Source organism: Magnolia sinica, chromosome 7 (assembly GCF_029962835.1).
Source record: "Magnolia sinica isolate HGM2019 chromosome 7, MsV1, whole genome shotgun sequence".
In the NCBI taxonomy this organism is placed as follows: domain Eukaryota; kingdom Viridiplantae; phylum Streptophyta; class Magnoliopsida; order Magnoliales; family Magnoliaceae; genus Magnolia; species Magnolia sinica.
In genome coordinates this window covers 32,638,561-32,662,152 of record NC_080579.1, presented here as the reverse complement: position 1 = coordinate 32,662,152, position 23,592 = coordinate 32,638,561, and positions in this window count along the sequence as shown.

The following is a 23,592-nucleotide window of genomic DNA, read 5'->3' as shown; positions in this document are numbered from 1 at the left end:
GAAATCATCAATGAATATAGCACTAGTTCAAACATAATTGGTGAAGGACCCCAGACATCCGTATGCACTAGTTCAAACATAGAGGATGATTTAGTAGTACTTAGAGGAAAGGAAATACACTTACTTTTTGAAAGACAACAGGAAGAACAAGAATAATTCAAACTACTTTTATTAAGAGAAATATTCCCTAACATACCAAAAGAAAATAACTAAATCAACCAATCTGAATGTGAATGACCCAAGCGACAGTGCCAGAATTTTCACATTTTATTTGCCGAACAAATTTCTGAAGAAGATGGAGAAAAGAAACAATGAGCCGAAGTGACAGATGGGTCAAAATCCAGCACGTACAGACAACCATTCCGCTTACCTTTCCCAAGTACCTTCCACGTTGCCAGATCCTGTACAAAACAACAGTTTGGAAGAAATATGACCAAGTAGTTATTGGATGTAAGTTGACCAATAGAAATTAAATTTGAGGAGAGTTTAGGGACATGAAACACATCATGAAGGGTGAACTGGTGATGGGCTGAGGGAGAGAAAGACAATGAACCAACGGACTGAATGAGTAGTCTACCGCCATCCGCAGTAGAAATAGCCTAATTTCTAGTGTAGGGACGAATGTCACGAAGATGTGATACGCCACCACTCATATGATTGGAGCACCCGAATAGAAGAACCATGTAAAAGAGGAGGATATACCTGACATACCGGTAGTAGAAAGGGCCTTTACGATCTACTGGAGCATCACAGGAGTTAAAGGTGAGGAAAGTCCTTCAACGGAAGCAGTAGATGTAGTATCACTAATAGAAGGCTTGGAAGAAATAGTGGCAGAAGTAGTAGAAACATCACGACCTCGACCACTACGTCCATGGTCGAAAGAGGAAGCATAGGCACGTGAACAAGTCCTGAATACCATGACTAGTTCATTGACAATAAGTGCACCAATCTTTGCATTGAGCGACGACATGTCCCACTTTGTTGCAGCTGTGACAAGTTAAAGGAGTGGAACCATGATTTGGTACAGATGTGGATACAGCGAGTACTAGATCAGATAGTCCCTGAGTTGGGGATGTGGGAGAGAGAACTTGCAGTCATTGTTCCTCAGCTAATAAATCATTAATAACCGAATTTAAGGAAGGAGTTGGGTGACGGTTCAGGAGAGTAGCCCTACAATGCTCAAATTCCGGACCCAGCTTCATAAGAAACTATCAAAATTACACATTATCACACATTGTTTGGAATATCTTAAAATCATGAGGAAATTCTGGATCCATCATAGCCATTTCAATTCAGATTACAACCATTATAGAGTAGAATGTTTGAATACTTTTGTCACCCTGAGTAAGGTAAACCAGATATTGTTCTAGGCGGTATAACTGGTCGCATTACTCTATTGATAAATTGTTTGAAAATGCTCCCACATTGCCTTAGTAGTGCGATGTGGCGTGAGGCCAACAACTATTGACCGATCGACCAAATTGAGAATCCAGGTAATAATCTCTCCATTTTTTATTTCCCACTCAGCCATTTTTTCGGCATCTATGGAAGTGGGGATAGTAACAGATCCATCAATTAGTTCCACAAACCACGACCCTTTATGAAACTCGGTACTATCGAAACTACATCATGGGGCGTCTTTGTCCATAGATCTAAAGTGATGTAAACCACACCAAGGAAGGAGATACCTTGCAGCAGAAGAGCTGGTTGCAACGACAATAATAGAACAACAACAGCAATAGTAATAACAATAGAAATAGTAACAGGGTGTGTGGATGGAGGAAAACGGTCAGACGAGTCTGCGGATGGGTTGGGGTTGGTCGCAGGAGTGGTCGAATGCAACAACAAGGATGGCTGGACGTAGCAGTGGGGTCAGCTGGAGTAGTAGAGGTGGCCGGACGCAGTAGTAGGGGTGGTTAGTCGTAGCAACAGGGTGGTCAGACAGGGTTGTGTGACGCAATAGGGGCCGGATCTGTCAGGGGGTGGTGCCGGTGATGAAGGAGGTGTTGGATTTGGATCGGTATGGCTCTAATACCATGAAAACTGAGAGAAGACGATTGAGTTTCTTATATTTGAGACAATCCTAAAGGGTTGAATATATAGAGATCTACAGTCAGCTATACAAGGTAAATGATAAAAATAGAATCCTCTATCTATGGAAATGAACTATACAAGGTATACAAGGTATACAAGGCATGTGGCCTATCTAACAGCCATGAGACAGCTAGCTTTCTCTACTTTATTCTATTGTCTTTATGTCTGACACTGTTGTTTCTATGTGTGGGGCTATCTATTGCTTGTCCATTGTTCCTAGGTATCACTACTTTCATTCATCTCTATGTTAACAAATCTAATCCATGAGAGGTCACATACATGGAAGATCCATTGAAAAAGAGAGGGCTGTCTGCTAAATTGAGCTGCTGGCCTATGGTTTCCACAGGGAAACCCCACCCCCCTCCCCCCAAAAAAAAAACGTCATGGAGGAACACCTTTAAAGCTTTTGCTTTTCTTTGGAACATTAAAAGGGATTTTGTAGTGAGGATCTATGAAATCCATGGATTTAATCTCAGTTGTTTGTTTTCCTTGGTGATTTGCCTAGTCCATTATAATGTAAATTCATGGATTAGGTCAAATCCAAATACTCTCCAAAACTAAAAGTCTTGTGCATCAGGTGTTTATGTCCATGAAATCTGACCTAAGCATTAGGTGTTCCCCATCGTGTATATGATATGGCTTAAAATCAGGCAAATCTTCTTATCAGGCAGGTAGCAAGCCACATGTTGTATGAGTTGCAATGAGTATCGATTGTTGTCATTCTTCTAAAACCATTGACAACTTTCTGATAGTCTACCCAATGAGCCGTCTGTCCTCTTCTTTGGGACAAATCACCTAACTGCATGATGCCTGGCTTGGATGTCCAGCAAAAGTGCTAGGTTGGCACATGCAACCATGTGTATAGCTACACATGAGCTTAGCAGAACTTGTTAAGTGGACAATTTTGAACATTCAAGCTTGCTAGTCATACATGGACATTTGATGCAGTCTCCTTGCACATTTTCTGTCATCATGTTACTGGAGTTGTGAGATAACATGATGCAATTGTACTACCAAGCCAGGAAGTTGATGCATTTGATCACTTTAATGTTAATGCATTAACTAATGCATTAATCTATTAATGCATTAACTAATGCATTAACCTTGAAAAGGTTCTTTTTTTTCCTGTCATTTACTTCTTTCAGAGTAGATTTGCAATTGCTTCCTTTTTTTTTTTTTTACACAGGCAGGAAGTTGGGTTCTTTAATGGAAAGATTGGATTTTTGTAACTGATTTTAATCAGTTCGAATGTAGACTAATGTTAGGTTTTTTTTTTCCTTAATTGCATAGGTGGGTTGATCCTCTTGAGGCCTGATCATGGTGGCCCACTCTAGTTTGCAGTAGCTGCGACATTTCTTTGTAAATTATACAAAGATTATCTTGGTATTTTTAGGAGTATGGAGAGAGTTGTGGTTCTCAATCATTTTCCATGAAGTGTCGTTTGTTGATAATGTGGGTTTGAAGCTCATCATGTTGTGTGCATAATATCCAATCTGTCCATCACATTCGCCTCCAAATTTTCTTCTTATATCTCAAAACTCAGGCTCATTCAAGACTCAGAAATCAACTACATTAATTATTTTGGTGGTTTAATAAAAAATGTTTAAAATTTATTTCTTGATTTAACTTTGCTTTACACTTTAGTTTGGATGTAATCATTATTTTAACTAAGAAAATTGCGAACTAGCTTATATTTTGATAGATTTACTTTATATGATTCGTGATATTTGGAATATTTTTTATTAACAAAGATTTGATTTTTGTATCTAATATTAGTCATTTCTAATTTTTTATACGACTGCAACATTATTTGAGTTTCAAATATTAAAAAAAATACAGGTACCAAACGAAAGAAATTACTAAATAAGAAAAAAAATACTGTTCCCCAAAACTAAAGATTTAAAAATTGAAAATTTGCAATGGTTTTAAACTGTCCTTACCTTTGCAACGACCTATTTTAGGAATGGTTGTAAACCATTCCAAAATTGAAAATTAGTGACGGTTTTCAACCGTCACTAATTTTTTGTGACGCCCTTTTTTAACCACGATTGAAATCCATTCCTAAATAGAGATTTTGGTGTAATGCCACCCAGTTGACTCACCTTGTCAAGCCCAACCTAAAACTAGGCTTGAACTAATGCCAAAAATCAACCCCAAACAAAATTGGAGGTGTAGTAACAAGTGGGCAAACCAGGAGGCAAACCCCCCACACTTGTGGGAGGCCTCCTGACAAGGCTGGAGGTCCCACTAGTGGGTGGCGGCACCCAAGGTGTTGCTAGCCAAGTGGCACCCCTCCTCTCTTGGCAGTAGCTCTTAATGCATGTGGACTCCCCTTTTACAACTCCGAAGTGTGCAAAAATAGGTATTGACTCTAGTACCCTTCTCTCAACCCACATTTACCCTTTTACCATCTAATCTAAGGCATGCGATGTTGCCATGTGACAATCTCAAATCCTAGCCCGCTAGTCACTTTTTACCCTGAACTTGTCTAGAATTACCAGAAAATCAGGCTTGGGAGCTATAAATAGCCCCCTCCCCTTCCCATTTTGATTATTCAATCATCCCCAAATCATCTAGTAACCATCATAGCATCCATCAACCAATCCCTTTCATCCCTCCACTGAGGAGAGTGAGACCAAAACAGAGAGTCCAACCCTGGTCTAGTCTAGCCTAGCTAAAGTCCAGGTTTCCTGAGCCACCTAAGTCCTAATCCAAGCCATTCGATCTAGTCCTCGTGACACTCCCGTCCACCCAACCATCCAATCCTTAATCAACTTTGTCTAATCCTGTAATCCTTGTGCAACATCCATTCCCTTTGCAACCCCCCTATTCATCTCATCCATCCATATCGTACAACATTTTGCATTAACACGACCTGGGCATATGCTTTGTGGTTTGTTAAATAAATCAAACCCTGCCCATCAGAAACTCTAGTCGATACGCACCAAATACGCATTACCAAGCACTCTGTTAGTACGAATGTATGTTTTGTGGCTTGCCGATTTAATTGGAACTTGCCCACCAGGGAAAGATCAAGAATTACATGATTACAAGGTATCTGCTGCTTTGAATTCGAATTTGATCTCCTTCCATACCTCACAAGTAGCAGCTAGTTCAGGGCTCCATTTGCTAGCTTCATAGATAATTTCATTACATTGACTAGTAAGATCACGTCCCTCATTACAGGCTTGTACACACGCTTCTAACGCTACCCGATTAGCTACTGCACCAGGTGCATTTCCCTAACGTTGTCCTAAAGTTCCTCCACCGAACTATAGTACAGAATCATCCCCAAAGATCTTGTTTAGGGCAGGCATATGCCAAACATGAATACTGCTTGAAGCCACGGGCAAAACACCTGGCAAAGAGACCCAATCTTGAGCGAAATAAGTACCACGGCTTCGGTCTTTTTCAATAAAATCATCACATAGTAAATCAACAAAACTCATGCTGCCTGACACTTGACATGGCATTACATGCACAATGCATTATTAATGTGTAAAAACTAGAACTAATCCTTAGAAGTTTATTTAATCCTAGGAAGTAGAGATTGTACGCTTATACGAGCAGAGCGGATGTAAGGCCTGTCCCCACAGCACATGATATTGCCCACTTTGCTGAAGCTCACGAATTTTAAACGCATCATGCATGTTAAGGAAGGAACCCAACTTATAGCCATTATAACTTCGGATGATACTTCCAATGTGGAACAAAGTTCCACCTTCGCTATGTGCATAGTAGCCTGCAACCCACCTTGGGGCCCGCCCATATGTGCGCCCGCCCACTAGTATGGATTAGTTCCTTCACTTCTGCTATTATATACATATGTACAATACCAGCCTAGCTATCTTAACTTTATATCTATTCTCCAATGTGAATCTGACCGTTGAGAATGATCTTCATCCATAGATCAATCCATCTAACGCTTGATTTTAAGATAGGACTGTCACATCGTTAGAAAAAGCTACTTTGAACGTCTCAATTCCATTGATAGATAAATCTAACTAACCATCTTAAGTTTAGAACTTGGAATCACGAAATCCATCGTATATCGAGTCCATAACTTCCTGTAAGTTGGGTTGACACCTACTTACACAATATAGTCATTGAATTTCCATCCATAATAGCTTGGGGACATTTAGAAACATCGATGATAAGGTCGGGAAATTACCTGACCGTTAAATAACATGTACCATTAGTCAGACCCATAAAATTAAGATGAGAGGCCCATCTAAGCTTTGAATCCACCTCATGTTTTTCTAATACCTTAAAAATGACCTGTTAAAATATATAGACGAAGTGGATTCCATTAAAAATCACCGTAAGCCCCACACGAGTGTTGTACGTGCACCAGGAGAGGTGCACCTGCAGCGCACTAGTCTCACCAACACGGTCAAATTGTGTTGACCGGTGCCAAAAAGAGGAGAGTAGCAATTCCTTTGAAACCGTTTCCCGCCTTCGGGATTTCAAACCGAACTGGATTCCATGGGAGTAGATGGGACCCACCACCACGCAGGAGTGATCAGATCTGAACCGTCCATTGGACACAGCCCACTTCCATGACCAGAAAACTCAGGGCTCCCGATCAAGGAAGGCAGATTCGTGATGGCTGTGCCGTCCGAGCGAAGATCCACATGGGATTAACAACAAAGAAAATGGGAGACCATCCGTCCTCCTGACATTAGTGATCCCGCTAATCTGGACCGTCCAAACCCTGAGGATTAGGACTTCGATCTTGCCCAAGCTTTCCGAAGACCACGCAAGAAAACAGGGCGCGCGGTATTCCACCGTTTCCCTCATGCAACCCAATCGCACCCAGAAAATGCGTTTGCAAGAAACGACATGAATTAACTTCAAAACTGGTGGGCCATGGAGTGTCGGATGAACATCTCTGACCTTCCAAAGGCAGGATTAAAAATAGAGAATGGTTGGGAAGTAACCTGCCATTAAAGCAGTGGCCACTTGCTCGATTAAACACAGGGTGATAGAGACAAGAACAGACATTCAGAAGAGGATCGGGGACGTCCCCTCGATGGCCCTCCATCAAAGAAACCTTCCGTAATGGTTAGATGGGATCAAAACACAACCTCGCGATATAGTTGTTGAATCCAGTGCAGCCCAACAGCAAGACGTTGTGCATAATCAGTGTGCAGAGAACCAACTTGTGTCTGATCAGGACTCGTCCCTAGCTTATAGCCGAAGACTATAAAGACCCAACACCAAAGAAATGGGGGAGAAACGAAAGAAGGAAGGAGGGGTGGTGCCACACACCTGGTTGATCACAAACCTAGGCTGCTGCACCAGGCTTTAGTCCGAGTCTAGGCCCTATTTGGCCGTGAGATAGAAATCATAAGGGAGAAAAGAGAGAGAAAGAGAAAGAAAGAGAGAAAGAGAAAGAAAGGGAGAAAGAGAAAGAGAAAGAAAGGAAAAGAAAAGAAAAGAAAAAGAAAGAAAGAGAGAGAGAGAAAGAGAATAAGAAAAGAGAAAGGGAGAAGGAGTGAAGACCTTCGACTTTGGTTCATCTCCAACAAAGAAATAAAGAAAATCCCATGTAATTGCCACCTGAAGTTCGGTTCAGATCTTAACTCTCCTTTTCCTTTTCCTTCACTCATCTTTTCAAATCTGATGTATCCCTCAACAATAGGATTCTATAACATCTAACCAAGTCAATGTGATGGTTGGATGGGCCTCAACATGATAGGTTAGGACTTGTCAACTTAAGCAACATATAGATCGTCTAAAATATAATTTAAGTCGAGCTTCCTCAACCCTAATCTAACATATAATTCTAACCAATTCAAATCAAGTGGATTAGAGTAGAACCTGATCTTAAAATACGCCTCCGAGCATCCAACTTAGTAAAAGACGACGCCAAAAACTAAGGTGAGGGTTTTATTCCTTTAAGCTTACGGTAATTTAAGTTAATATGCTTTATCTTGCGTTTTATATACTATGCTTTCATGTCACGAAGATTTTCTCTCTGCCCTTGTTTAATTTACCATCAACACTTATTTACCTTTTTGGGAATCATGATATGATGTTAATTACAAGTAATCTTTATAAATTTATGTGGGGCGATGGATACAAGCCTTGTCGTTGCCTTTATCAATTTTGCTGAGTTAGCCCTTGCTACTCTTCTCTTTTGAGTTGGCCATTGCCACTCTCCTTATTATTAAGTTGGCCATTGCCACTCTCCTTTTGTTGAGTTAGCCATTGCTACTCTCCTTATTATTGAGTTGGCTATTGCCACTCTCCTTTTTATCGAGTTAGCCATTGCTACTGTCCTTATTATTGAGATGGCCATTGCCACTCTCCTCTTTGTTGAGCTAGCTATTGCTCTTCTCCTCTATACTTTGTTAACGTTGTACTATTTACGTTTAAGGCTTGGGCATGTGTCTTGATATTCCAGAACTCTCATAATTCAATGGATTTCTCTCTTTGGTGTAAGTATTATGTTGGGAATCCCCCTTCTAGTGATTAAATAAATATCATGGACGTAATACGTTTTCGGTAGAGGCCCTAGGGTGACACGTAATTCCATGTATCATGGGTAGTGGTGCACAAATTAATGTAAGTGATTCGCAATACGTGTTATATCACCTCCGAGATTGGATATTACAAATAGTCGCTCCATGAACAAATCATGTCATGTAATTCATCCAGTCATGTGTTGTGTTCATCTTGGGATAATCGTGTAAATCCATGTTAAACTTGGGACACGTTGGCGATTCTCCATAAAATAGGATGCGGGGCAAGCCAGATAACTCTAAATCATTGTCCACATTGTGGTGATCACTAAGTTTGATGAACTGCATATACTTTGCTAGGCATGCATCTCATATAGGTTGCTTGCGCATATTAATACCTCTCGTAGTTTTAGAGTATGGACGTATCAGAATCTTTACATTGCTTTTATGAATCTCTTGAATTGTTGTTAATCTTAAAGGATAACCACCACTATGAGTAGGGAGTTGACCCTCTCCAATCGTACAAATGATGCAGGTGATGTACAGTTAAAAGACCTAGAGGACCATCTTTCTGCGGAGGATTACACCGAATAAATAAAAAGACAGTTTCATGATTTAGTTTTATACTTCTACTGCAAACTCAATAAATGTAATAAGCTCTTATTGAGAGGGCATTTGATTATTTACTGAATTCTTTTACTCTGATTAAATAATCAATGCAGTCGATTTTATTCTCATGAATGTTACCCTCATGAATGTATCTGGATGTGATCTAAATGAAAGAATATATATATATAAGGAGTGACTTTCAAAGCATACAATTTATACATTATTAACACCCAGTTTTCTCGGGCACGAATATAAACTCTGGCCGTGAAAATTTGGGATGTTATAATTCCTTAGGGAGTTCATCAGCACAACTGCCTTAAACTCCTGCAACACTGGTTTCAAATCCTCTGGGATGTTCATGGGATCTATATATTTTTCTTTTTCAACTAATGCATCTACATCTCTTATCTCCTTAGATTGTTTAACAAAATTATGTTTGGTTATGAGAAACCGTTCCTCAACTTTAAAAGTCTTGGGTTGGTTCTCCATTCCCATAGGGATGATGATAAAGTTTCTACCATCTTTAATAAATATAAATATGTTATCTCGGCCTTTATGTGTAGCATTAACATTATATTAACATGGTTGGCCAAGTAACATGTGACAAGCTTCCATGTCGACCACGTCACAAAGTACTTGATTCTTATAATTTTTACTAATTGAAAATGAGATAGTGCATTGTTCGATTACCTCTATTTTGTTGACCTCCTTGATCTATCCAATCGTGAACGGAGATGGGTGCCTTTCTATTTCCAGTTGCAACTTTTTCACCATTGTTTTCGACACGAGATTCTCACTGCTCCTGACATTGATGATCATATTATAGACTTTTTTTATTTACAGTGCATCTCGTGCGAAAGATGTTGTGTCGTTGTAAATCTATGTCTACCTTTGGCATGTACAATGGCTTCTTCACGATCAAAGTGGTGGCCTGTGATTCACCATCATCGGGTGGTGCTCTGTAAAAATTGGAATTGTGTCATACATAAACCATGGGTGGTTGAGTATCACCTTCGGCTCAGGGCGGAATTAGCGTATTCGCAAGACGATCAAGGGTTGCCTTTAGCCCTTGCATGGTCAACTGACTCTCCCTATAGAAAGCTTCCATTCTTTTTGAAAGATAATGTATCCCTGGATCACTTTCCATGAAATTTTGGTTCATACCGTTGTTATTTGTCATCAGCCAGAAGGAAGTCCTGGCTCTGATACCAATTGACGTAAGAATGAACGTGATGAGATCGATCATCGTCTTCTTCAAGGGGATAACTACTCCGAATTCATGAGGGAAAATAGGAAAAGAATAGAAATAAATTCTAAGAAATTTGAAATTTTATTGATTTATGATAAAAACGAATTTACAATCCTTTGAATAATGATACCAAACCTAGGAAAAAGTTTCAAAATCAAACTCCAACTCATACTCCCTAAAATTTCTGACTTATTTATTATTTATAGTAAGTGTCCTATTTAGCTTAACCATGTTATTCTCATAATTTTTCTAAGCACTTTTCATGTTGGACACAACTCCTAAAGCTCAAAGGATGAAGAGTTATAATCAAACTAAAACTTACTATAAATAGTAAAATTGGAAATAAATAGATTTTCGACCGTCGATCTGATGGAATCTTGCAAATTCAGCGTGGGTAACCCAGTGTTGTGGGTTGGTTCGATAAAGTAGCTTCTCCTACCCCAAAATCATATATGGTACGTCGAATAACTAATTTCAGTTTACGAGATACGCCTATTTGAAGGTTCTGACGATCTGGATCACTTCCACCTCTGATCGGGCCTTCTCTAGTCCATCTTGGACATGAAAGTTCTGTTACCCACTCTACATTAGAATGTTAACTTTCCCAAGAGTCTTAGATTTTTACTGTACATATCTAACTCCATGGAAATTGAATTTTGACGATTCAAAGACTCACAAAGCCTCAGGAGCTGGAATCATCCTAATTGCACCAAATGAAAACAGACAGGAATTTACATTTCATCTAGAATTTGAGTGCACCAATAATCAGACCAACTATGAACCTATGATAATCATCTTAGAGTTGTTAATGGATCCGGGTGCACGAAGTGTGATGATTGTGAGTGATTCACAACTGATGATAAACCAAATGGCAGGGTTCTTCAAATGCACCATCTTAGCTCGCTTTTACCATATTACGCATTGGCATCCCAAATGCTGGATAGCTTCAACGAAGTAAAATTAATGCACATTACTTAAGATCATAACATGAATGCCAGTGAAATGGCATAGTTGGCCGCAGGGCTAGATATCCTGAAAGGATCGGCTAAAAGAACGGTCACCATTTAGAGGAGGTCTTTGCCTTCAGTCTTTAAAGCCCACGAACCAAAGTCAACAAGGATTTGAGGAGACCCGCCATTATGTCTTAATCGACAGTGAATTGTACTGAAAGGGACCCAATGGTTTTTTGCTAAGGTGCTTAGCTAAAAGGAAAGCCTTGCTGGCAATGGGTGAGGTTCATGAAGGGTTATGTGTGGATCACCAGGCTAAGAGAAAAATGAAGCTCGCACTTAGGTGTTATGGATATTTCTGGCTGATAACAATGGCCGATTACATTTGATATGCCAAAGGATGTGAGGCCTGTAGAAAAAATGGGCCGATTCAACACGTGCCCATGACCGAGATCAATTCAATCATCAAATCATGGCCTTTTGGGGGGTGGGTGATCGATTTGATAGGTCAAATCCATCCACCCTCAACGTGCATGGATTCATTCACTATCGTGGATACTAACTACTTCACCAAATGGGTAAAAGCAAGACCCATGAAAGGGGTTGGTCACAAAAAGATTATTAAATTCATTGAGAATAATATTATCCATCGGTTCAGAATTCCAGAATCAATCACTATGGACCAAGGTGTTATGTTTTCAGCAAAGTAAAAGCCATGACTGATAAGTATGGAATCAAGATTCTACATTCTACACCATATAATGTGCAGGCCAATGGTTAGGCCGAGGTCAACAATAAAGTGATTAAGAATATTCTAAGGAAAATGATCAAAGAGAATTCTTGTGAGTGGCATATAAAACTGTCTACGGCGCTCTAGGCGTATAGAAATTCGCCTTGCATTAGTACTGGGATGAGTCTTTTTGCATTAACATATAGACACAATGCAGTGGTACCTTTGAAATTTATCATGTCATCCTTGAGAGTTACACATCAAGTTGAGTTAACTCCTCCTGAGTTCACAAAAGCAATGTTTGTAGAGTTCAAAGGATTGAACAAAACTCAGATAAAGGCCCTGAATTCCATTATCACTAACAAAGTTGTTGTCACCCAGACATATAATAAAAGGGTGAAAGGGAAATCCTGTTAGGAAGGAGATAAAGTCTGGAAAATGGTGCTACTGATAGGGCAAACAAACTGTGCTTTAGGCAAAAAAAGGTCACCTATGTGGGATGGACCATACATTGTCATCCAAGTCCTCAAGGGTAGAGCCTATCTCTTGCAGGACATGAACGAAAAAGTTAAAATACTCTGATCAACGACTAATTCTTGAAAACTTACTATCCTTATGCAAAATAGTATAAGATCAGGCTAAGTAGTGTGAAAAGACAGATAAATGTCTTACCACAAACAATAGAATGAAGAAAAAAATAAATTTTATTATTGTTGGAAGAGGGCCTTGAGTCATCAGCTGTTCGATTTCACGTACAAAGGAAAAAAATATATAATAAAAAGTACAATTGGCTGATTGGATAGTTTAGTTGTAAGCCGCGTTGATCTCCTCGAACTCCTTGATTGCCAACTCCCGAGCCTTTGAGCCAGCACCTACTTTCTCCTACATGCCAGACGCTCCGCCGTGGACTAGTAAAGAAAGTTTGTCACCATATCAAGGCAGTGGTTAACCACGACAATTTCATTCTCAGCCTCCCTCTCGCCAGCATTGCTTGCTTACAACCGGGCCTAATAGAGATCTATTTGAGACTCAATGAAAGTCAGAAGCTCTTCAAAGTCTGGTCGATCCCATCCGAGATATAAACGAGTGACATCCAAGAGATAGATAGCCATATCATTGTGCTAGGCTTTCATCGATCATAACATCGCCCTATCAAAACGATGCCAAGGAGCCCAATGTAATCGACCCTTCTAAGCGGCATCATAGTAGGTCAAGAGATGCTTAGACTCAGCAACATTGATTTCCTGCTCCCTCAGTGGGCTAGCACATTGTTGCAGTTCCAAGTCGACATTGGAATAAGTATCTCCAAGACATTGCAGTCTAGTGAGAACCTATAAGATCTCTCGCAGAGGTTTGTGGGCCTTGGCCACTTCGGCGGCATCCCTACTGAAGGGATAGACGTTGTGAAGGAGAGGGGACCTAGAGAAGTACTTAATCCCCTCGTTGAAGATCACCTTTATAAAGGTCAGCGATTGTGAGTAAGACATTGCAGAGGCCATGGAGTTTGAGGACTGTAGTGGAGTAGAAGCTGGAAGTACAATGCAAATTTAGGGAGAAGTGATGTTTTTATAAGCATTGCTTGAAGTAATTAATGCTTGCATTAGGTGAGGCGCAATGGTTGAGATGACCGAATCAAGTGGTGTGGTGCCGGTTCGGTTCCTAGAAGGTCAGGATGCATAGCTGTAATAAATATGGATTCCTTAGAAAGCGATGTTGTGCAAATCCTATCCACATCGGCCCAGTGAGCAAACGGTTATAGTTAAAAGACAAAAGGAAAAAAGATTAAGTACTGGGCAATCGAGCTTTGAAGAAGAAATCTTATCAATGAGGATCGTCAAGAGTTCACTCAACATCACTGCTTTGCATTTGATTGTCTACAGAGGTAATCATCCAATCAGTCTTTTAGTCTAATTCATTTGATAAAAGGAGTGGTTAAAGGTTTCCAGTCATCCAATTATTCTAAATATCTTGAGCAACGACCGATTGTAGTGGTAACGCCATTACTCAGTATTCTAAAATGATGATTTAGTGGAGCATATGTTATTCTACATTAAAGGACAATGTAGATCATGGAAAATATCCGAACAACATGAAAATTAACAAAAACAAAGTTTATTCAAAAGTAAGTAGGTTATCAGCCGCATTACAAAGATAGACAAAGCGATAAAAGCAAAGTGGGAAAAGAAAGCAGCCAAACAATGCGGGTGTTTAGGCATGTGTGACATTTATTTCCTCAAACTCCTTGAGGAGTTATTGCTTCTCAGCCTCAATTGCTTGGGTGAAGGCTATCCATAAGAGATACACGCAAATCTTGGCCAACATCGACTTGTACATTGCCATTGAGGCTACCTCTGACCACTTCTTCAAGGATATCATGACACACAAACGTTTCTTGAAATATCGGTGCCCTATGACAAAGTCTTTCCACCTTCCTCTGGGTGAAGTGAGTATCTCTCTATGGGATCTTCATTGCATGGCAAGACTCGTAGTTACAAGGTGATTTTTTGACGAATTCATTCCTACCAATAAGGAGTTTGCTTACTTCATGCCTCCTCAAAGAATGTCATTGGTACTGTAACACCCTGAAATTACACTACCCGAGTATATACTCATGGTCAAGAATTCCGGGTGTTAATAATGTAAAAATTGGATGCTTCAAAATCTCACCTTTTTTTTATAGATAAATCACATCTAATTACATTTATGAAGGTAACCATTCATGAGAATAAAATCAACTGTATTTATTATTCGATTAGAGTAAAAAGTGTATAAATAATTCTTTAATGCCCTCTCAATAGAAGCTTATTACATTGTCAAAGTTTGCAGTGAAAAATAAATAAAATAATTTGTGGAGTTATCCTTCTTCTTTTCTTTTCGAAAGAATCTTCCATATAATGATTATCGGTCATATCATCAACCTGTAATTCACTTGCAATATCTGTATGGTTGGAGAGGGTCAATACCTTACTCATAGTTATGGTTATCCTTTAAGATTAACAATAATTCAAAAGATTCATAAGAATAATGTGAGGGTTCTGATACGTCTCGTACTCCACCACTACGAGTGGTATCAATATGTGCAATCAATCTATATGAATGCATGCCTAGTATAGTATGTGTGGTCCATCATATGTAGTAGTCATCACAATGTGGAATATAGTTCATAGAAAACCCAGCTCGCCCTGCATCCCATACTACAGATATTTGTCAGCATGTCCAACGTTAATGTGGATTTATGCAAACATCTCAAAGCAACACAACAACGCAATTGGGAGATTTACATGACATAATGTGTTCATGGAGTGACTATTTGTGACATCCAATCCCGAAAAGTGATGTAACACACATGACGATTTACTTACATCGATTGTACACCACTCACCAACACACGGGATTACATGCCGACCAAGAGGATTGTTACCAGAAACGCATTACGTCCATGATAATATAAATAAACCACTATATACGAGGCCTATAATACATCACTTGCATTAATAGAGAAATAAGTCAAACCATGAGGGTTTTGGAATTCTAAGACACATGCCCAAGCCATAAAGGGAGGTAGCACAAGGCTGACCTAATAAAGGAGAAGAGTAACAATCGGTTAACTCAAAAAAAATAAGGGGAGATGAGCAAAAGGCCAACTCAATATAGAGTGGAAGCATGCGTCACTCTCAAAATTGTCAAAGGGCAAGGCTTATATCCATCACCCCACATAAATTCATAAAAATTACACATAATTAAAATCATACCTTAACCATAATTCCCAAAAGGATAAATAATTAATAATGGTAAATTAATCGCATGAAAAATCATAGTAATATAAAAGTAGGTAAAAATAAGATAAATAATATCAACTTAAATTAGTGTAAGCTTAAAGGAATCCCTCACCTTGTGATATTTCTTTAAATCGAATAGGGCTGGAGTATATGATTTTCTTGATGATCCGAAATTTAAATTGACCTATCTTGAAAATTCTCCTAACGGGTGCCAAAATAATCTTTTTCTCAATTAATGGTCCACACTTAATGATCATAGCCCAATTTTAGGAGAAATGTAGTCAGGATAGGCAAATGGTTGGACAAAATTTGGTGGTTGATCATGGTGGAAAAAGCCTAAATCTAAAATTTCACCTTTTATACCAAAAGGAATGAACTGGTTTTAACATTTAACGGGTAGGATCATAGATCAGGGTCTAAATTTTGTATATTATGGGCAATCCAAGTTGTTCATATGAAGGAAAATATCCTACTATGACTATCCACAAGGTTTCTTCACTCGATGGACACTAAAATCAATGGTTAAAGGACTGATTTGTCAATTGGGTCACTTTTACAATGAAGAATTATTCACCAAATTAATTAAGGAAATGTACATATATCAACCAACAAAATGGATGGTGAGATGACATGTTAAAAATATAAAAACTTGATGGTTAGTACTTTGATCATGTATGTAAGTGGGTGTACAGTCAATTTTGTAAACGGATGATCACAAGTGGGTTTTTGGAATGATCAAGAGGCAGAACATGTATATCTTTAATTTCAAGTGACTTGTTCACATGTGTAAGTTTATAAGATTATAGTTCTAATAGTGGATTAAGCATATTCATATGTGGTGAACAAGATGAACGGATCAGACTTTCAATTTGATATATGTATGAGTGGATGTAGATATCAAGTAGTTAGTTTACTATGATCGGGTGGTCGAAACTTAAAGTAGACAGTCAAATATCTTTACCTATCAGTGGATAGTTGGCTAAACGGTTGGTTATGATGGACAAGTGGGAGTACTTGGACATATGATGATCTTGTCTTAAAATCAACGGTCGGATGGCTTGATCTATGGATGAAGATCATTCTCAATGGTCAGATTCATGTTGGAGAATAGATGTAAGGTTAGGATAGCTAAATTGGTATCATACACATGTCCATGCTAAGTTAAACTTCATGGTGACACTCGAGAACTTTCAATACTCGGGTATTGAAAAGTTCAGGGTGTTACAACTATGTTGCTTTTTCAAGAGATTTCAAAATTTTCCGACATTCGAAAGATATCGCCTCTCCAATGGCTTACACATTTTACAAGAAATTTATGATATACTTTCTGATCTTTTCCATTATATATTCGAAGCATATGTTTTCATACAATATTCTTCTTAATACTCTTATTCCTCTTGCGGCTTTTCAAGCAGCCATTCACAAGATTTGGAAAATCTCAGATGGAAGATAAGAGCTCCGGCAGATTATAACTCCTATGCTGAACTAGCTACTTTTCTAGCTTACTAGCTTAGCTTGGTGGTGTCGCTGAGCTCGCAATGGGTAGACGCTATTTGACTAACCTTGTTCGTAGCTGCCGGGGCAGTGGCTAAAGGCATGAAATATTTGTTAGCTCCTCCAGCTCTTTGTTCTCTTTATAGAGAGTATGGAGATGTAACAACGCACTGTTCTAGTCTAGAAGTTGGAACTTCGTCCGTTTATATATCTTGACATTATTTCACTGGATGGCTAGACATCTACTTCCCATGGACGTATGATGAACTCGAAAAGGCATATATCAATCCAGAGCATCTTCCCTTATGGCACTACCAACAATGCAAGATGATAAAGAAAATATATGATTGGATAGTTGATAAAATTGAGAGTATTGAATCCATCGACTTCTTCCATTTCCTTTGTCCCATTAGGCATAGACAAAGATGCGGTGGACGATGACTCTGTAGAGCCAGTTGAGCAAACATTTTGTATATGCATCAAATCAAACAGTCTTCCTCTAAGAGAAGGTAGTGAGTTTTGGTGTGAACCCTACTACCCAAGCATATTTGCCTGGTAGTTTAGTTACAATCAAACAATTCCAGAAGATGGAGAAACTCTCACTCAGATTATGAGAAGTTATGGAGTGGATCCTTATAATTGGGCATTAATATGGAAGCAACTTCTGGCCAGAAACTTCGGCTCTCATTTCATCCTCCCTGGCTATAACTATCAGGTCCAAGCTTCTTATTGTTGGATGCGGTGGTGGGTACACCAATTCCACCTTGTGCGCAACTGTTATCCAGTGGATTGGCCCGTCTGGATACCTCCTCCCAGAATAAGGAACTATAGACTTGAGCAAGGCATTAGTTACATAATTGAAAGAGATCATGCTACTGCCCTTGGCCAACTCTGTTTGAAAATTTCATTGGAAGAGCCTATCCGCCAGATAAAACCTGCCAACACCTTGGAAGAATGGATTGCTTATGGGGCTGCCTTGGACTTTATAAGGCAATCGAAAAGACAGTCTGTTGAGGCTGGTATTCCAAATCCGTTAGAAGCCTCTAAAGCTCCGACTACTACCCTGTATATGTCACGTCCCAAACCTGAAAATCGGATTCACAGGAATCCCGATTGTCGAATCCAGTGCTGACGGCCTCTATAGTACCCCATTCTTAGCTCCTAGCGTCCATATGTCAGATTCCGATCCTAGGATCCTACAAGGAATTTTTTTTTTTGTACATTTAACTCATAATAAGCATAACCATAAGATTACCCAATTCACAAAGGCAATATCATCATCACATATCCACTAATATAATCATTTGAGTACAATGCTGAAAGGAAAATACATCAATCGAAAATTAAGCTCCAGAAGACCGCTGCATGCTCCAAGCTCAATACTGCTGCAACCTAACGTCACCTGCACGCATCTATCGTGCATAAGCTTATAGAAAGCTTGGAGGGTGGTGTAAGTGTGTGGACAAGGTAAGTGCCAAGCATTCAACGCAATGTCATAATCATATAATGTCAAAATAGGTGCAAGATCATGATTCATATGTTATCAGAGTAAGTGAAAATACTGACAAGTCCATTAGTCAAACAATATCAGAATACGCAATATAGATCAACTATACAAATGAGGAACAATATCAAAATATGCGATACAAATCAACTATACAAATGAGAAACAATATCAGAATACACGATACAGATCAACTATACAAATGAGGAGTCAGAAAGAGTTAAATATCAGATGCCGTATCTAAACCATATAAATGCAAAAACATAGGTAACCCAAAATGTCATATGCTGCGGATGTAATGCAATATGCAGTGCAAATGGAATGACCATGCTAGAGTGTAAAGTCGGGATGATAGTACATAGTATCGCAGGCTATGGGGTCTATCACAAGGGACTTCTATCCAAACCAGTCCCATACCTAAATTTGGATAGTCAGACTCAATGTGGTAAACTCCTGATCTCAGCTTAGTCACGTGCCCCAACTGAATCCTGGCCATTGCGAAGGTACACGTAACAAATAGTTACGCACCACCAGCCTGAGTGGACAGTGAATGAATGAATGAATGAATGAGTATACAACTCCTGCTCAATAAGTCCACATATCAGTACTATTCATCTTTGGGATCATCACCGGAGTTTAGTACACTCCAAATGGCACTACTGCTCTCCCAGCCGCACAATCCAAGTGAGCGTATGAAACCTCACTATCCGCCTGGCCAATAGTCTGCCAATACCTATTCGACACGTTGATAGCGGACCCATTCATGAGTTGGTCAAACTCAGCCTAGTATTGCCTCTACTCTCGGGCGGATAAGGCCACACCCCCTCCCAACCGACCATGACATAGCGAGAGACACGGCCTCCTGGTACCAAGAGGGTTTAGGGATTTTCACCCAGGGCCATCTATGGCAGCCCGATGTTAGAACAAATTTTTGGTGTCCCGTCTGGCCATCCACGATATGCCTGTGGAGGCTACAGCCCTGATGTCACTAGGGCGTACAGTAATCATAATACAAGATGCATGAGTCATACAATCCAGTCATGCATCAATCCCGCGCATACCGTGCGCTCATGTAAGACAATCTCCGCCTATCAGGGAGTCTTATAACAACTAGCACTATGGCATATGCAATCGTCAATCATGTCTCATAACAAACATGCACATGATGCATATGGGCATATATCATGATGCTATGCTGTCACATACTCATGATCGGTATTAATAACCGGCATCAACAATCAGCCTCGACAATGTGGACATCTAACCAACATTGCCCCAAGGAATGGCCCACATAGAGTCAAACATATAATGGGCCCACGACCTCACACAAAGGCCTAATATATAACACAGTGGGCCTTACCCAAGGGCCACATATACACAACAGGTGGGCCCTGCTCATGGGCCTTAAATACATGACATGTGGGCCCTCCACATGGGTCTCGAATACATCAAATGGGCCATGCATAATGGGCCTAATACATATCACAATGGGCCTTGCCCATAGGCCACGAATACATCACAATGGGCCCCAACTACGGGTCGCATATACATCATATAGGTCTCGACAATCGACCTCGGCCTCAACAATCTAAACTAACACTAGGAATCGACCTCGATACTTGGCCTCGACAATCAGAATCGACAAATCGGCCATGTCAATCAGAATCGGCAATCGGTCATGATAATTGGCCTCGATCGCTAATCGGCAATCGGCCACGACAATCAGAATCGATCGATAATCGACCTCGATAATCAGAATCGGTAAATCAGCCATGTCAATCGAAATCGGCAATCGGTCTTGATAATCGGCCTCGATCGCTAATCGACAATCGACTGTGACAATTAGAATCGATTGATAGTCGGCCTTGATAATCAAAATCGGTAAATCGGCCACGTCAATCGGCCATGATAATCGGCCTGAATCGCTAATCGACAATCGGCCACAACAATTAGAATCGATCGATAATCGGCCTCGATAATCAGAATCGGCAAATCAGCCATGACAATCGGGTCGATCGATAATCAGAATAGACAAATCGATCACGCCCATCAAAATCGACAATCGGTCACGATAATCGGAATCAGCCTCGATGATCGGTTGATCAAGGCTTAAGGGGGGTCACAATGTGGACATTAAGCCATCATTGCCCATCAATATGGACATTTAACCAACATTTCTCCCAATGAGTGGCCACATAGAGCCAAACGTATCGTAGGCTTATGGCCTCACACAAGGACCTACTACCCGTCACTATGGGCCTCACTCATGGGCCGCATATACATTATAATGGGCATCATTCTTGGTCTTAAATACAACACAATGAGCCATATCACATGGGCCTCAGATACATCACAATGGGCCGCATGACATGAGCCTAATACATATCACAATGGGCCGCATGACGTGGGCCACAAGTACATCCGGGTGGGCCCCATGGATGGGCCATAATTACATCAAGGTGGGTCGCATATATACATCATAGGCAGGCCTTGCACATTCTAAATGGGCCCCATCAGGTGGACAGCTAGCATTAAACACGTATATCATGGCAGGCCGCACTAATGGACGGCATAGATATACATTAAAGTGGGGTCCACAACCTGCCCAGGACGGTGGATATAACGCAACCTCATAATCCAGTCCATCATCCTGGACAGATGTACAGTGCAACTAGAATAATTGCTTCAAGGTGGGTGACAGGTTTGGATATCCACACATCTTAAAGTGGGTCCCACCCATCTGGCATATGGACGAAGAGGAGGAAACCCATACATCGTGGCTGGGGTCCACACATCCCACAGACAGTGTGGATGAAATCATACATCAAGGCGAACCACACGTCCATCAAAATGAACAGACAACATGAATACAACACATCATCAAGGTAGGGCCCTATATATATATATATATATGAGAGGGGATCGTGTAGGGTACATCACACGTGGACAGGGCATGCATCGGTGGGCTCCACCATCTGTCAGGAAAAATGGGTGGACGGTGTGGATCTCATGTATTCAACCAAGGTGGATCTCACCGTCTAGCATTTTGGACGATGCAGATACAACAGATACACCAGGGTGGGGTCCACAGATGTGGCCCACCAGCAAAAGGATGGATGATGTGTATACAACACACACGTCAGAGTGGGAGATGTCCCGCCATCCTGGGGTAGATGGACGGACACTGGATATAAAACATGTACGTCAAGGTGGGTCCCATATAATCTGGATGGCCCAGATAAAATACATAAATCATGGCAGATCCCACAGACCTTCCACTGAACGGTGGTGGATCAAAGCACACGTCAGGTGGCCTTGAAGCTGCTGGACGACACTCCAGCAGCATGCACAAATAGATGGCCGTGGATGAAACATACATCAGTGGTGGGCCTACTATCCACTGATCCGCACACTGGTCGTTGGTCCTGGCCATAAAATGATTTGAAAGACTGGATGGGCGGTGTGGATGCATCCCACAATGGTGTGGGGCCCACGCACATGGACCGGATGACATGAATAAAACACTTACATAATGGTGGGTCCCATGTCCATATAATGGACGGCGAGGATGGAACAGATACATCAGGATAGGTCCCACCATCCTGGAATGGACGGTGGATGAAATACATAAATCATGGTGGGTCCATGGAATTATTGGATGGACATATGGTGGGGATAATGCATTTGTCAGGTGGGCCATCAACAGTGAAGGAGAAAGATCGAGAGAGAGAGAGAGATAGAGAGAGAGAGAGAGAGAAATCGTGATGGAGGAGGAGCCCCGCCACTATGGGCCCCTCAATACAATACATGCATCAAGATGGGTCCCACCATGTGGGTCCTAAATTCACAAATCAAGTCAAAAAAAGAACACCCATCTTAGATCTCTGCTTCCTTCTTCCGCTAATGCATGCTAGAGCTCCAAAAGAACAACTACAATGGTTGAGATGGACTTTGGATGGTGGAGATGAGAGGTAGGAAGGTGGGCCACAAAAGCTCTATCCATGGAGCTTGCTTGGACATTGGAGTCTCATGAGGTTTGCTTAGAAATGAGAGAGAGAAAGAGAGAGAAGTGGTGAGGTGGAGTGATGGGAAGAGATGGTATGGTGTTTCTTGACATGAGGTAAGAAATGAATGAGATGGGTATAGGTTATGTAAGAGAGAGTTGACTTGGGGAATGGGAGAGGGATAGACTTAGTAAGGTTGTGTACTTGACATTTATTGAAGGATTGATGTGACATATCATAGAGATTCTCTCAGAATCTGCAACATGCGGCGTTTCGTTGAAAAAATATGCCTGCCCACATCTCCTAGCTCGGGTATCGGATCGATGCACGAGTCACGGTGTTGGAACCGCGATGATGGCGCAGTCACAAGGATATAAGTCTCAAGTCGAGCTGACTCTAGAATATGGGATATGACCTAGGGTCATGCGTAACTACCAATATAGATCGCGGGTTACCGAAATTCGATCGGGAGGACCGCGAAGGCCTACGGATCGGTACGGTGTAGGATACGGGCCTTACACTATACCCCTACTCAAAGAGTAAGAGAAGACAATAGAGACAAGACCGTCATTACCGCATCCCCTGCATCAAGGTCAACCTGCCCCAGCTTTTCTTCTTTAAGAACTCATTCTCAGACGAGATCTCATTCTCCTTAAGCACAAACTCAGCAACATATTTCTCCTTCTTCAAGGAATGCCTATTCCCTTCTGGT